The sequence below is a fragment of the Oryctolagus cuniculus genome, chromosome 17 (genome assembly GCF_051225735.1).
Source record: "Oryctolagus cuniculus isolate XC-2025 breed Fujian yellow rabbit chromosome 17, ASM5122573v1, whole genome shotgun sequence".
In the NCBI taxonomy this organism is placed as follows: Eukaryota; Metazoa; Chordata; class Mammalia; order Lagomorpha; family Leporidae; genus Oryctolagus; species Oryctolagus cuniculus.
Genome location: NC_142883.1, coordinates 23,768,110 through 23,778,936, shown reverse-complemented (window position 1 = coordinate 23,778,936; position 10,827 = coordinate 23,768,110). Strand labels below are relative to the sequence as shown.

General features: G+C 48.3%; 1 long non-coding RNA gene across 1 annotated transcript; it reads right to left on the bottom strand.

Annotated features, from left to right (window-relative positions):
• Positions 1-614: 614 nt before the first annotated feature.
• LOC127484481 (uncharacterized) lies at positions 615-10,820 on the bottom strand. The gene is made up of 3 exons (XR_007911519.3): positions 10,623-10,820; positions 2,019-2,108; positions 615-749 (listed from the first exon to the last, which is right to left on the bottom strand). It is a non-coding gene; the product is annotated as an uncharacterized LOC127484481 (long non-coding RNA).
• Positions 10,821-10,827: the final 7 nt, after the last annotated feature.

Below are 10,827 nucleotides of genomic sequence, written 5' to 3'. Positions count from 1 at the left end.
AAAAACGTTATGCAATTTAGAAATATTAACGATGGAGAAGAGAAGACCATGGTGATGAACAACAGCCATCCTCAAATAGCTGATCAAGTTTAAGGTCAACAACATGAAGTTGCCAATATTTGACTGCTATGATCTAGAAAACGACAGGTTCATTAGGTTCAACCTAATAGAAGAGGATGGAGATTCTTTTTGTAATGCTGCAGAGAGCAAACAAGAATCATTGGCTGAAAGAGAGAAGTAAATATTACATCCACATAGGAAGGAATTTGTCACAACCGGATACTCAGAAGCAGAATAAGTTGCCCTATGAGGATTTAGGTTCCTGTCACTGAAAGAGCCCAGGCAGAGATAGGTGACAATCTACTGGGGAGACTGTGGGAGACTCCCTGTGATGTAGGCTGCATCTGCAAGCTGTCCAGCTGGACCCCCAAGGTTCGGGGATAACACACCAAACCAATTAGGGGACCTGGACATCCCAGATGGTTTGCATTGCTGTGTCTTTGCCTACTTGGCACTCTGCAAATTCCTACTCAATTCTCCAGACTCAAATGTGGCCCCACCTGAATTCCCCAAATGGTCTGTCACTCTCTCCATTGCGCCACCAATTACCTTGTGCTTACTTCTGTAGTAGCTCTCAGCATTCTTTTGCAATTGTTTGTGTATTCAGTCCCATTCTGATTAAATGTGAGCTGCTTGTGAGCCAGAAAGATAGACCTTCCATCCTTGTATCCTTGAGAGTAGAACAATATCTGTCACAGGGTAAATACAACAAATACGTATTAAATGAATGGGGCCAGGGATTTTAATTTTATATGTATGTAACATCAAAAAAACTGTTACATATACATTTTGAATCAAATGTTAATTAATTAATATCCTTATTGTGATACACACTTTATTTCATTTATTTTAAAAAATTAAAGCCGTAGGACATGTGTTTGGTGTAGTTTTGTGCCACTTGGGACACTCGTATCCACATGGGATTGCCTGGTAGAGTCCCAGATCTGCGTCCCATCCCAGCTCCCTGCTAATGTGTCCCCTGGGGAGCAGCAGACTACGGCTCAAGAACTCGGGTCCCTGCCACTCACATGAGAGACCTATAGAGTTCTGGGCTTCAGCCTGTTTCAGCTTTGGTTCTTGTGGGAATTCAGAGAGTGAACCAGAGGATGGAGGATATCTCTGTGTGTGTCTCTCTGTCCCTGCCTTTCAAATAAAGTAAATAAAAATGTAAATATATATACAAAATGGAAGCAATGACCCAGGTTCCACAATTAATTTCTGCTTTCAGCCTCATCATGACAAGCATTGAGCCGCAGGTTCCAGGACAGGGAGTCGATCACAGCGGCCTTTGGGAACCTGATGGAAGCTACAGGCCTTCTTGCTGGAGGTGCAAGTGTGTACTGAAATTGACATTCCATTGTGGAGGCTCCCTGGTCCCCCTAGAGTCTGTCTGTGGACAGCTTCTTCTCCCTCTGCAATCCTACAATCTGAGAAGCAGGAAGAAGCCGTCTGGGAAACTTTCCCAGGGAGAGCTCAAGAGTGGAGGGGAGGTGCAGCAGGAAACCCCACGGCGAGACAGGCAGGGTGCGCGATCACACGCGGGGAGGCAAGTGTGGAAACGCGAGGCCAGAGTCCGAGGCCTGCCGGATCGCGTGTTTTCAGACCGCGGAGCCTGGGGTTCCAGTCCTGCAGCTTTCTCCTCCTCTCCCTGTGGCTCACTCTCCCTTCCTCCCTTTTCGGCAGCCCTAATGGAAACTCGGCAGCTCTTTCTCTTTCCTTCCAGATGGGAGGTTCTGGCAACGAGAAAGTTCTGATTCTGTTCTCTCTGCCAAGGGATAAAGCTAAAATCTGTTTTCTTGGAAACCAACTAATGTCTTTAGGAAGCATGACCCTCATTAGGGAGGGACTGGCCCCTTTGAATACAGAGAAGGCAACAAAATTTCCAGCACCCACTGATTGGGTGATTCCAAACACATCAGCACCTTGAACACTAACAAACGATTTAAAAACGGACTCACTTGTCTCTGCCATCTAACCTCAGGATCACAGCCCGCCTCGCTGCTCTTCTTTGGATCTCAGATAACTCCGAAATGTTTCTGACAACCTGTCTGGGAGGTAAGAGACACAGAGCTCACATTTTCCACAGGACAAATAGCGCAAGGGACACATAGGAAGCCCAGGAGCACAATACAATCAGCTTCCTATTGAACCCTCGGGAACTTGGCAGTTGGAAGAACTTCTGTAGAGTCCAGAAAGCCCAGAACATTACTTAGTCCGTAAGCCACTAGACTGAGAGAGAGAATGGAATTCGGGGTGGGGTTAGGAAGCCTGAGCTGTGTCCCCAGATAGGCCCCTGACTCATGATGTGATAACGGCCTGCTCATTTCCTGGCTCAATGTTCCCATGCCTACCCCACCTTCCCAGGCCCCTTCCCCTACCCAAGCAAAATAAAATAATGATTTTATTCTTTCTGGAGAAAGCCAGACATGATTGTTTCTATAAAGGAATCTGGAAAACAGCCAGTCTCCCAGCATAGCTATGTAAGATGAGCTTGTCCATTTTATAGCCCAGGAACCTTCTGGGTGGCACATAAAACCAGGACTGTAAACCCTTTGTCTGTGGCTAGGAGCCTCAGTTGGGCATGAACATCTCCATGTCCTCGGTCTGGGATGACAGGCTGGGAGACAGCTGGGTAACACCCAACTAGGCCAGGGAATGAGTCAGGGCTCAAGGACTCGATACCAACCTCTGCCACTCCTGCCAGGAACTCTCTGGGTGAGAGAGTGGAGGAGCTGAGGGGCGGGCCTCCGGCTGCCTGCCCTGGAGCTGCGGGCTTGTGGTTTCACCCTGGTTTGCCCTACAGCTGTAACGTGTCTACTGACACGCAAGCCCTGGACACGCTGTCCCTTCCCGGTTCCCAAACCTCTGCTCAGTGTCTGGAACAGATGGTAGGTTTCACCCCAGCAGTGACAGCAGGCAAGGTGAGAGGAGCAGGGGAGAGCAGAGCTAGGGGCAGACAGACTCCTTCAGAGAGCACGGGGCAAATACAAGACTTCTCATGGAGAAGGTGAAGAGCAAGTAGAAACTAAAGTCACCTTCAAGGAAACAGTAAGAAAAGGGCAGATGAGGGGTCGGTGCTGTGGAGCAGTGGGTTAAAGCCCTGCCTGCAGTGCCACATCCCATATCGCTGCTGCTCCACTTCTGATCCAGCTCCCTGCTAATGTGCCTGGGAAAGCAGCAGAGGATGGCTCAAGTTCTTGGGCCCCTGCACCCATGTGGGAAGACCTCGGAGAAGCTCCTGGCTCCTGGCTTCAGATCAGCCCAGCTCCGGCTGTTGCAGCCATTTGGGGAGTGAACCCAAATGGCTGACCTTTCTCTGTAACTCTTTCAAATAAAATAAATCTTAAAAAACAAAACAAAACAAAACAAGAACTTAAAAAGAAAGAAAGAAAAGGGGAGACGAGAGAGGCAGACAGGCTGCTGCAGGTGATAAGACATGACCAAAGGACAGGTTGATGCATACCCAACAGCCTCATCTCCTATCTGCCAACCTGCAAGATTCAGGAGCAAATGGCTAAAGGCCCATGGCTTGTTTTGACATCTTCAGCTCCTGGCAATCCATCTCTCTCCTCAGCACATTGATTCCCAGTGTGGGGCAGGTCTTAGAAATATCCTCCGGTGCCAAAACAGTCTACCACTCACATGTTTCCTTATATGATCTTAGTTAGTATTCCCAGCAACTCTGCGAGGTAAGTTTTAGGATCCCCATTTCACTGATGGGTACAGTAAAACACACAGGATTTAATTAATTTGCTTACAGAGTCTGGAAATAGTGGAGCAAGATCCATATCAGATTGGAATACTGGGTTTGAGTCCCGGCTCTGCTGCCAAGTCCAGCTTTCTGCTAATATGCACCCTGGGAGGTTCTAGATTATGGCTCCAGTACTGGGGTCTCTGATTCCTGTGTGGGAGACCCAAACTGAGTTTCTGGCTCATGGCTTCCACCTGGCCCAGCTCTGGCCATTGCATCTCATTTGGGATGAGAGAACCACTGAATTAAATATATCTCTCTTTCTCAAATAAAAATTATAAAAAATAAGATGTGTTGTCAGAGCCTCCCTGGATTCCATTATATCAAGTTGCCTTTGATCTGATGTCAAATCAAATCAAAATGATCCCAAAGGGTAGACTTCTTAAGCCCTCTAAGGAGCAGAACAGGTAATGAACAATGAATGGAAATCTCAGAATCTCTCAACTGAGGTATTTAAAAATCCTGGAATTGCTGGGTTTGTGCAGGCTCCCTGCCATCTGAGCTCCCAGCGCAGCCTTGGTACCCTCTAGTGGAAGTTTTCTGCATTCACACAGCTTCCCTGGCTTCAACCCCAAAGAGTTGGGAAGGAAGCCCTCACCCAGCCACTGGGGAGCAAACTGAAAGAATGGCCAGCTGAAAAACCCATGTTTGTATGTCAGAGTCCATAGGAGCAGAGGAAGGAAGGAATACAGATGAGAAAATGCATGCCAAGCACGTGGCTCAGATGGGACCCCCAAAAGAGTTATTGTCTGTATGTAAATAAGCCAAGGCCTTTGTGCATTATTTATAGGAACTCAATTATACATCTCATAGAGTTGTAGACTTTTTAAGGCTCTAGAAAGATACTTTTTATTTTATTTTACTTATTTATTTGAAAGGCAAAGAGACAGAAAGAAATCGACATGGGGGTGAGAGGAGAGGGAGAGAGAGATCTTCCATTCATTGGTTTACTTCCCAAATGCCTGCAATAGCCAGGGCTGGGTCAGGCCAAAGTCAGAAGCCCATAAGTCATTCCAGGACTCCCGTATGGGTGTCAAGACCCAATTACTTGGTCAGTGCCACGGCTCACTTGGCTAATCCTCCACCTGCGGCACCGGCACCCCGAGTTCTAGTCCCGGTCAGGGCGCCGGATTCTGTCCCGGTTGCTCCTCTTCCAGGCCAGCTCTCTGCTGTGGCCTGGGAGGGCAGTGGAGGATGGCCCAAGTGCTTGGGCCCTGCACCCGCATGGGAGACCAGGAGGAAGCACCTGGCTGCTGGCTTTGGATCAGCACAGTGCACCGGCCATAGCGGCCACTTGGGGGGTGAACCAACGGAAAAGGAAGACCTTTCTGTCTGTCTCTCTCTCACTGTCTAACTCTGCCTGTCAGAAGAAAAAAAAAAGACCCAATTACTTGAACCATCACCACTGCCACCCAAGATGTGCATTAGCAGGAAGCTGGAATCAGAAGCAGAGCAACTTGAACCCAGGGACTCTGATATGGGATGTGGGCATCCAAGTGGTATTTTAACTACTATGCCAAACACTTGCCCTGAGTTACTTTTATTTAATGAGAAAAATTAGTGATCAGAGATGTGAAGTGACTTGCCCAAGGCCACAGGGCAAATCACCAATGATGGGACTAGAACCCCTATCTTCTGCCTCCCAATCTGGTGCTCTCTCCTCTGTTTCACACTTCCTAGTTTGTTGATTGATTAATTTTAGTCATAAATTGGTGTGCACATGAGGACGAGAGTTGCAGGTATAGCTGGGGAATTGTTTTTGCCTTCATCTGCTCACAATTCATACACACTTCATTCTTTCATTCAATATCCATGTTTGCCAAACACTACCCTAGGCATTGTTTTCCAAGTTGGTGGGCCCTTTCTTAGTATCCCTGCATAGGAGAAGGGGATCCCAGGCTCCTGGGACTCTATGCCACTGCCCTCCATGGACACTCTGGGAGCTGCTTCCCCACATTCCCAGCACTAAGGTGTTGGATTTATTTCTGCTGTCCCCTCACCCCGCCCCGACACCCCCCCCCCCGCCCACCTGCAGAGGTAATCCCTGGGAATGGAAGTGGGTTAGAAAGAGATTACTCTGATCCAAGGGCTTTACTCTCTCCTCCCTAAACATAGTGTGAGGGTGGGGACTCAGGGGTGGGGAATCGCAAATAGCCTGAAATTCCCTGCTAGGATTATTGCTTGATTTAGCCAGCTGGGGTGAAAGTGGAGAAAGAAGAGGCAAGGGATTAATTCTAGACCTAGCTGGAGCGGCAGGAGGCATGGGTTTCTTTCCCTGCTGAGCCAGGATAAGCAATATCTCTTCCTAAACATACCTTTAGAATGCGGAATCTAGGGCAGGCAGGGAGAGGTACAGGAAAAGGCTTTGTCCCTAGCAGCAGGGGAGAGTGGGAGGATGGATGCAAAGAGAAGCTAAGAGAATAAAGTCGTGTGGCACAGCAATAAGGAATCATTTTGGGGCTTGGAAATGACTTCATTTTGGCGGTCTCAGCTACCACAGAGGTGAGAGAGCAAACACTCAGGGCTTCCTGAGGACTTGCAGTCCCTATGCCAGTCAGGGGCTCTCCTGCTTTAGGGATACTGTGTGTGTGTGTGTGGGGGGGTGGCTCTGGGGACAGAGATGTTATCTGGGTCCAACAAAAATAACAAACACCAGGATTCTGCTAGGCTCTGCAGATCCCTTCCAGGGCTATAATGAGGCTTAGAAGCAGCGGTCAGGGACCACCGTTGTGGCCAATTCGGGGAGTGAACTAGTGGATGGAAGACCTTTCTCTCTGTCTCTCCCTCTCACTGTAACTCTACTCTCAAATAAATAAAATCTTTAAAAAAAAATACTCTCAGGCACTAAAGCATTTTTTTTTTTTTTTGGACAGGCAGAGTGGACAGTGTGAGAGAGAGACAGAGAGAAAGGTCTTCCTTTTGCCGTTGGTTCACTCTCCAATGGCCGCTGTGGCCGGCGCACCGCGCTGATCCGATGGCAGGAGCCAGGTACTTCTCCTGGTCTCCCATGGGGTGCAGGGCCCAAGCACTTGGGCCATCCTCCACTGCACTCCCTGGCCACAGCAGAGAGTTGGCCTGGAAGAGGGGCAACCAGGACAGAATCCGGCGCCCCAACTGGGACTAGAACCTGGTGTGCCGGCGCCGCAAGGTGGAGGATTAGCTTAGTGAGCCGCGGCGCCGGCTACTAAAGCATTCTTAACTAGCACATAGAACCACAGATAGTCAACTTGAAGAGACAAACTCTACTAACACTGTTAGCTCCAGATCAGTTGAGAATATTCCTTAGAAAGTCAAGATTCTTGTTTCTTCTGTAGCACCTTATCTGGGACAATTCATTTCTACTGCTCTCCATGCCCTCACATCAGAGAAGTATAACACAAATACAGAACAAGTCTATTACTTGCTTCAACCCAAGAATCATATTGTTTGGAACTGATTCTTCCAATCCTGCAGAAAAACTTTCCTTGTTCAAATCAGCAGTGCTTCTCCAAGAAGGAAGGTTACTAGGCACAATTTCCAAAGTTCCAATCTCTACAAGTTTTTTAAACATTGCTTTGAGAGAGAGAGAGAGAGAAAGGAAGACAGAGACATAGAGAGCTTCCATCTGCTGATTCATGCCTCCAAATGCCTGTATTGACCAGGGTTGGGCCAGAGCTCAGAGCTGAGAACACGACCCAGGTGTCCTGCTAGTGGCAGGGACCCAGTCACTTGACCCATCACCACCAGCTCCCACAGTGTGCATTGGCAGGAAGCCGGAGCCAGGAACCCAGGCATGTTAATGTGGGATGTGGCATCTCAACTTCTAGGCCAAACTCCGGCCTAGGATTTCAATTTTGTGATGTTATCTGCCACTGGGAGGAAAAGAAAATGCAGGTACGTATCCCACTGTGCACAGGGAGGCCCATCCTCTTCGGGATCCGTTGGAAGTTTCAATAGGACAAGAGATTCCAGGAACCCCCCTGTATTTGGAGAAACAGGAAATCAACTTTTCCTTCTGTCTCATAATTCACCTCAGATTCTCCTCTGTTTATTTTGTAAGTAAATAGCTGAGTGTCTACCAGCTTGCAGGCCTAGCCTATGCAATGCTGAGCCCTAACCTATTCCTTCCTCTGATTGCACAATGAGTTCCCTTATCTTGCTCGCACCATCAAGGCAAGGCCCTTTTATCTTGCTTATCGAGAAATGTGAACTACTAGTGTTGTAGGGCTATGAAACCCCCTTTTGGTGTTACTTCTCTCGTAGACACCCTCCAATCTTCCATGGAGCTGAGGTAGGAGGATTAGATGAATTTTCCAAAACAGCAGAATCAAACACCACCACCCATTTATAATTCATCTCAAATGAATTCAAATAATATTGACTCCCCCTACTATTTCATCCAGGCTGATGTGGATCATGTTTGTGTCATCTGAGAAACTGATCTGAGGACAGACAGAAACAATCTGGAATGTACTGGCTACTGTGTGAGCCAGCGTCATATCTGACAGTGGAGGGGGGAGCTGTAGCACAGTGGGTTATGCTGCTGTTTGGGATACCGGCATACTACATAGGAGTGCCTGGTTCAAGTCCTTGCTACTCTGTTTCCAATTGCATGGAGTTTCAGGCTCTTGGCTTTGACCTGGCCCAGCCCTGGCTGTTACAAGCATTTGGGCAGTGAACCAAGTGCTGAGAACTTAGCCTGGGTCTCCCACGTGGGTGGCAGAGACCCAAGTACTTGAGCTTCACCTCCTGCCTCCTAAGGTGCACATTGGCAGGAATCTGGAATCTGGGGCAGAGCCAGAATTTGAAGCCAGGTACTTTGATATGAGATGTGGGTCTTCCCAGCAGCATTTTAACTGCTATTACAAATGCACTCCCCTTGCATCTTTGTTTTTTTTTTTTTTTTTTAGATTTATTTTATTTATTTGAAAGGCAGAGTTACATAGAGAAAGAAGGAGAGACAGAAAGAAATCGCCCATCTGCTGGTTCACTCCCCAGGTGGCTGCAACAGGCCAGGGCTGGGCCAGACCAAAGCCAGGAGCCAGCAGCTTCTTCTTGGTCTCCTACGTGGGTGGCAGGGGCCCAAGGACTTGGGTCATCCCCTGCTGCCTTCCCAGGCCATAGCTGAGAGCTGGAACGGATGTGGAGCAGCTGGCAGGCTGCAGTTTGACCTGCTATGCAACAATGCCAGCCCCCCTCCCTGCACCTTTTATTAACACACACACACACACACACACACCCCTAGCACCTAACTTCACGTCACTATTAATGTGTCATGCTATTGGTTTAAGTTGTGGCTAGAGGTGATGGGACTGACAGTATAGATGGAAAGTGACAATTTAAGACTATATGATCCCCAAACCCAGAAGTAATTTCTCTCATTTCCACTGATAGTCCCTGGCACCTCACTCAACCTTGGCAGCAGCTGGACTGCAGCCTGAAAGCTCTTGTATGCACAGACCATGACTCCAAACTCCCTGATGGACAAGTACTCCATAAACACTAATTGGCACAATAAGATAATAAGCAATTGGTAAGTGTGGAAAGTGCTTGCCATTCAGCAACATTTCAAGTACGGGACTTTCCAGTATGATGCCAACATCACGGCTCCTTTAAAAGCTGAATGTGGGGGCCAGAGCTGTGGCACAGGTTAATCCTCCCCCTGTGGTGCCGGCATCCCATATGGGCACTGGTTCGTGTCTCAGCTGCTCTTCTCATCCAGGCCCAGGAAAGCAGTGGAAGATGGCCCAAGTCCTTGGGCCGCTGCACTTGCGTGGGAGACCTAGAAGAAGCTCCTGGCTCCTGGCTTCGGACAGCTCTGGACGTTGCGGTCATTTGGGGAAGATCTTTCTCTCTGTCTCTCCCTCTCACTGTCTGTAACTCTACCTCTCAAATAAATAAATAAAATCCTAAAAAAAAAAAAAAAAAAAAAAAAAAAGGCTGAATGCAAAGCAGTAGGTGTATGAGTTCTGAAATTGACTGCCAATTCTGCCAATTCCTTGCACAAATGACATATTTCTTTGTGGTTTAACCACATATGTATGGCCGGCGCCGCGGCTCACTAGGCTAATCCTCCGCCTAGCGGTGCCAGCACACCGGGTTCTAGTCCCGGTCGGGGCGCCGGATTCTGTCCCGGTTGCCCCTCTTCCAGGCCAGCTCTCTGCTGTGGCCAGGGAGTGCAGTGGAGGATGGCCCAGGTGCTTGGGCCCTGCACCCCATGGGAGACCAGGAAAAGCACCTGGCTCCTGGCTCCTGCCATCGGATCAGCGCGGTGCGCTGGCTGCAGCGCGCCGGCCGCGGCGGCCATTGGAGGGTGAACCAACGGCAAAGGAAAACCTTTCTCTCTGTCTCTCTCTCTCTCACTGTCCACTCTGCCTGTCAAAAATTAAAAAAAAAAAAAAACAAAAAAACCACATATGTAAAACAGGAATATTCTCTCTTTTTTTTTTTTTTGTAGTGAGGATTGAGCTAATACACGTAAAATACTTACAAATTTGCCAGGCACGTGGTAAGCAATTTCTAAAATAAAAGCTATTATTAAATTTGTTAGTATTAAACCTATGACTCCCACATGACAAAAAATGTTTCTGCCAATCCATGTATTTTGCTTTAGTGAACACAAAAGTAAATTCCCTTAATTTGACAGTAAGAAAGAATTTTCTACATAGTACACACAGGGAAAACGAGGGTTCAGATTCAAGGTTACGCAGCAGATCAGAAACTATTCTTCACCCTTTAGGGAACCAAGCGCCTCCAGTGTACTCCGGGCATTGAAGGAAAACACTTGCCTCAGAGTTCCCTGACCTCCGAGGGAAAACATCTCATTTCGTACCGGAGAGAAATAAAGCGCAGAAATGCGACAAGCCCAAAAGAATGCAGGAGCCCCTGGACGCCAGACAACCTCACGCGCAGGCGCAGCTCGACCTCTAGCTCGTTCCGGCTGGCGCGTGACAGCCGTGCGTTTCACCCTACCCCCAACGCCCTCTCACTGCGCACGCGCAACCGTACTCCGCCCTCCCCACCCTTACCCCCAAAGA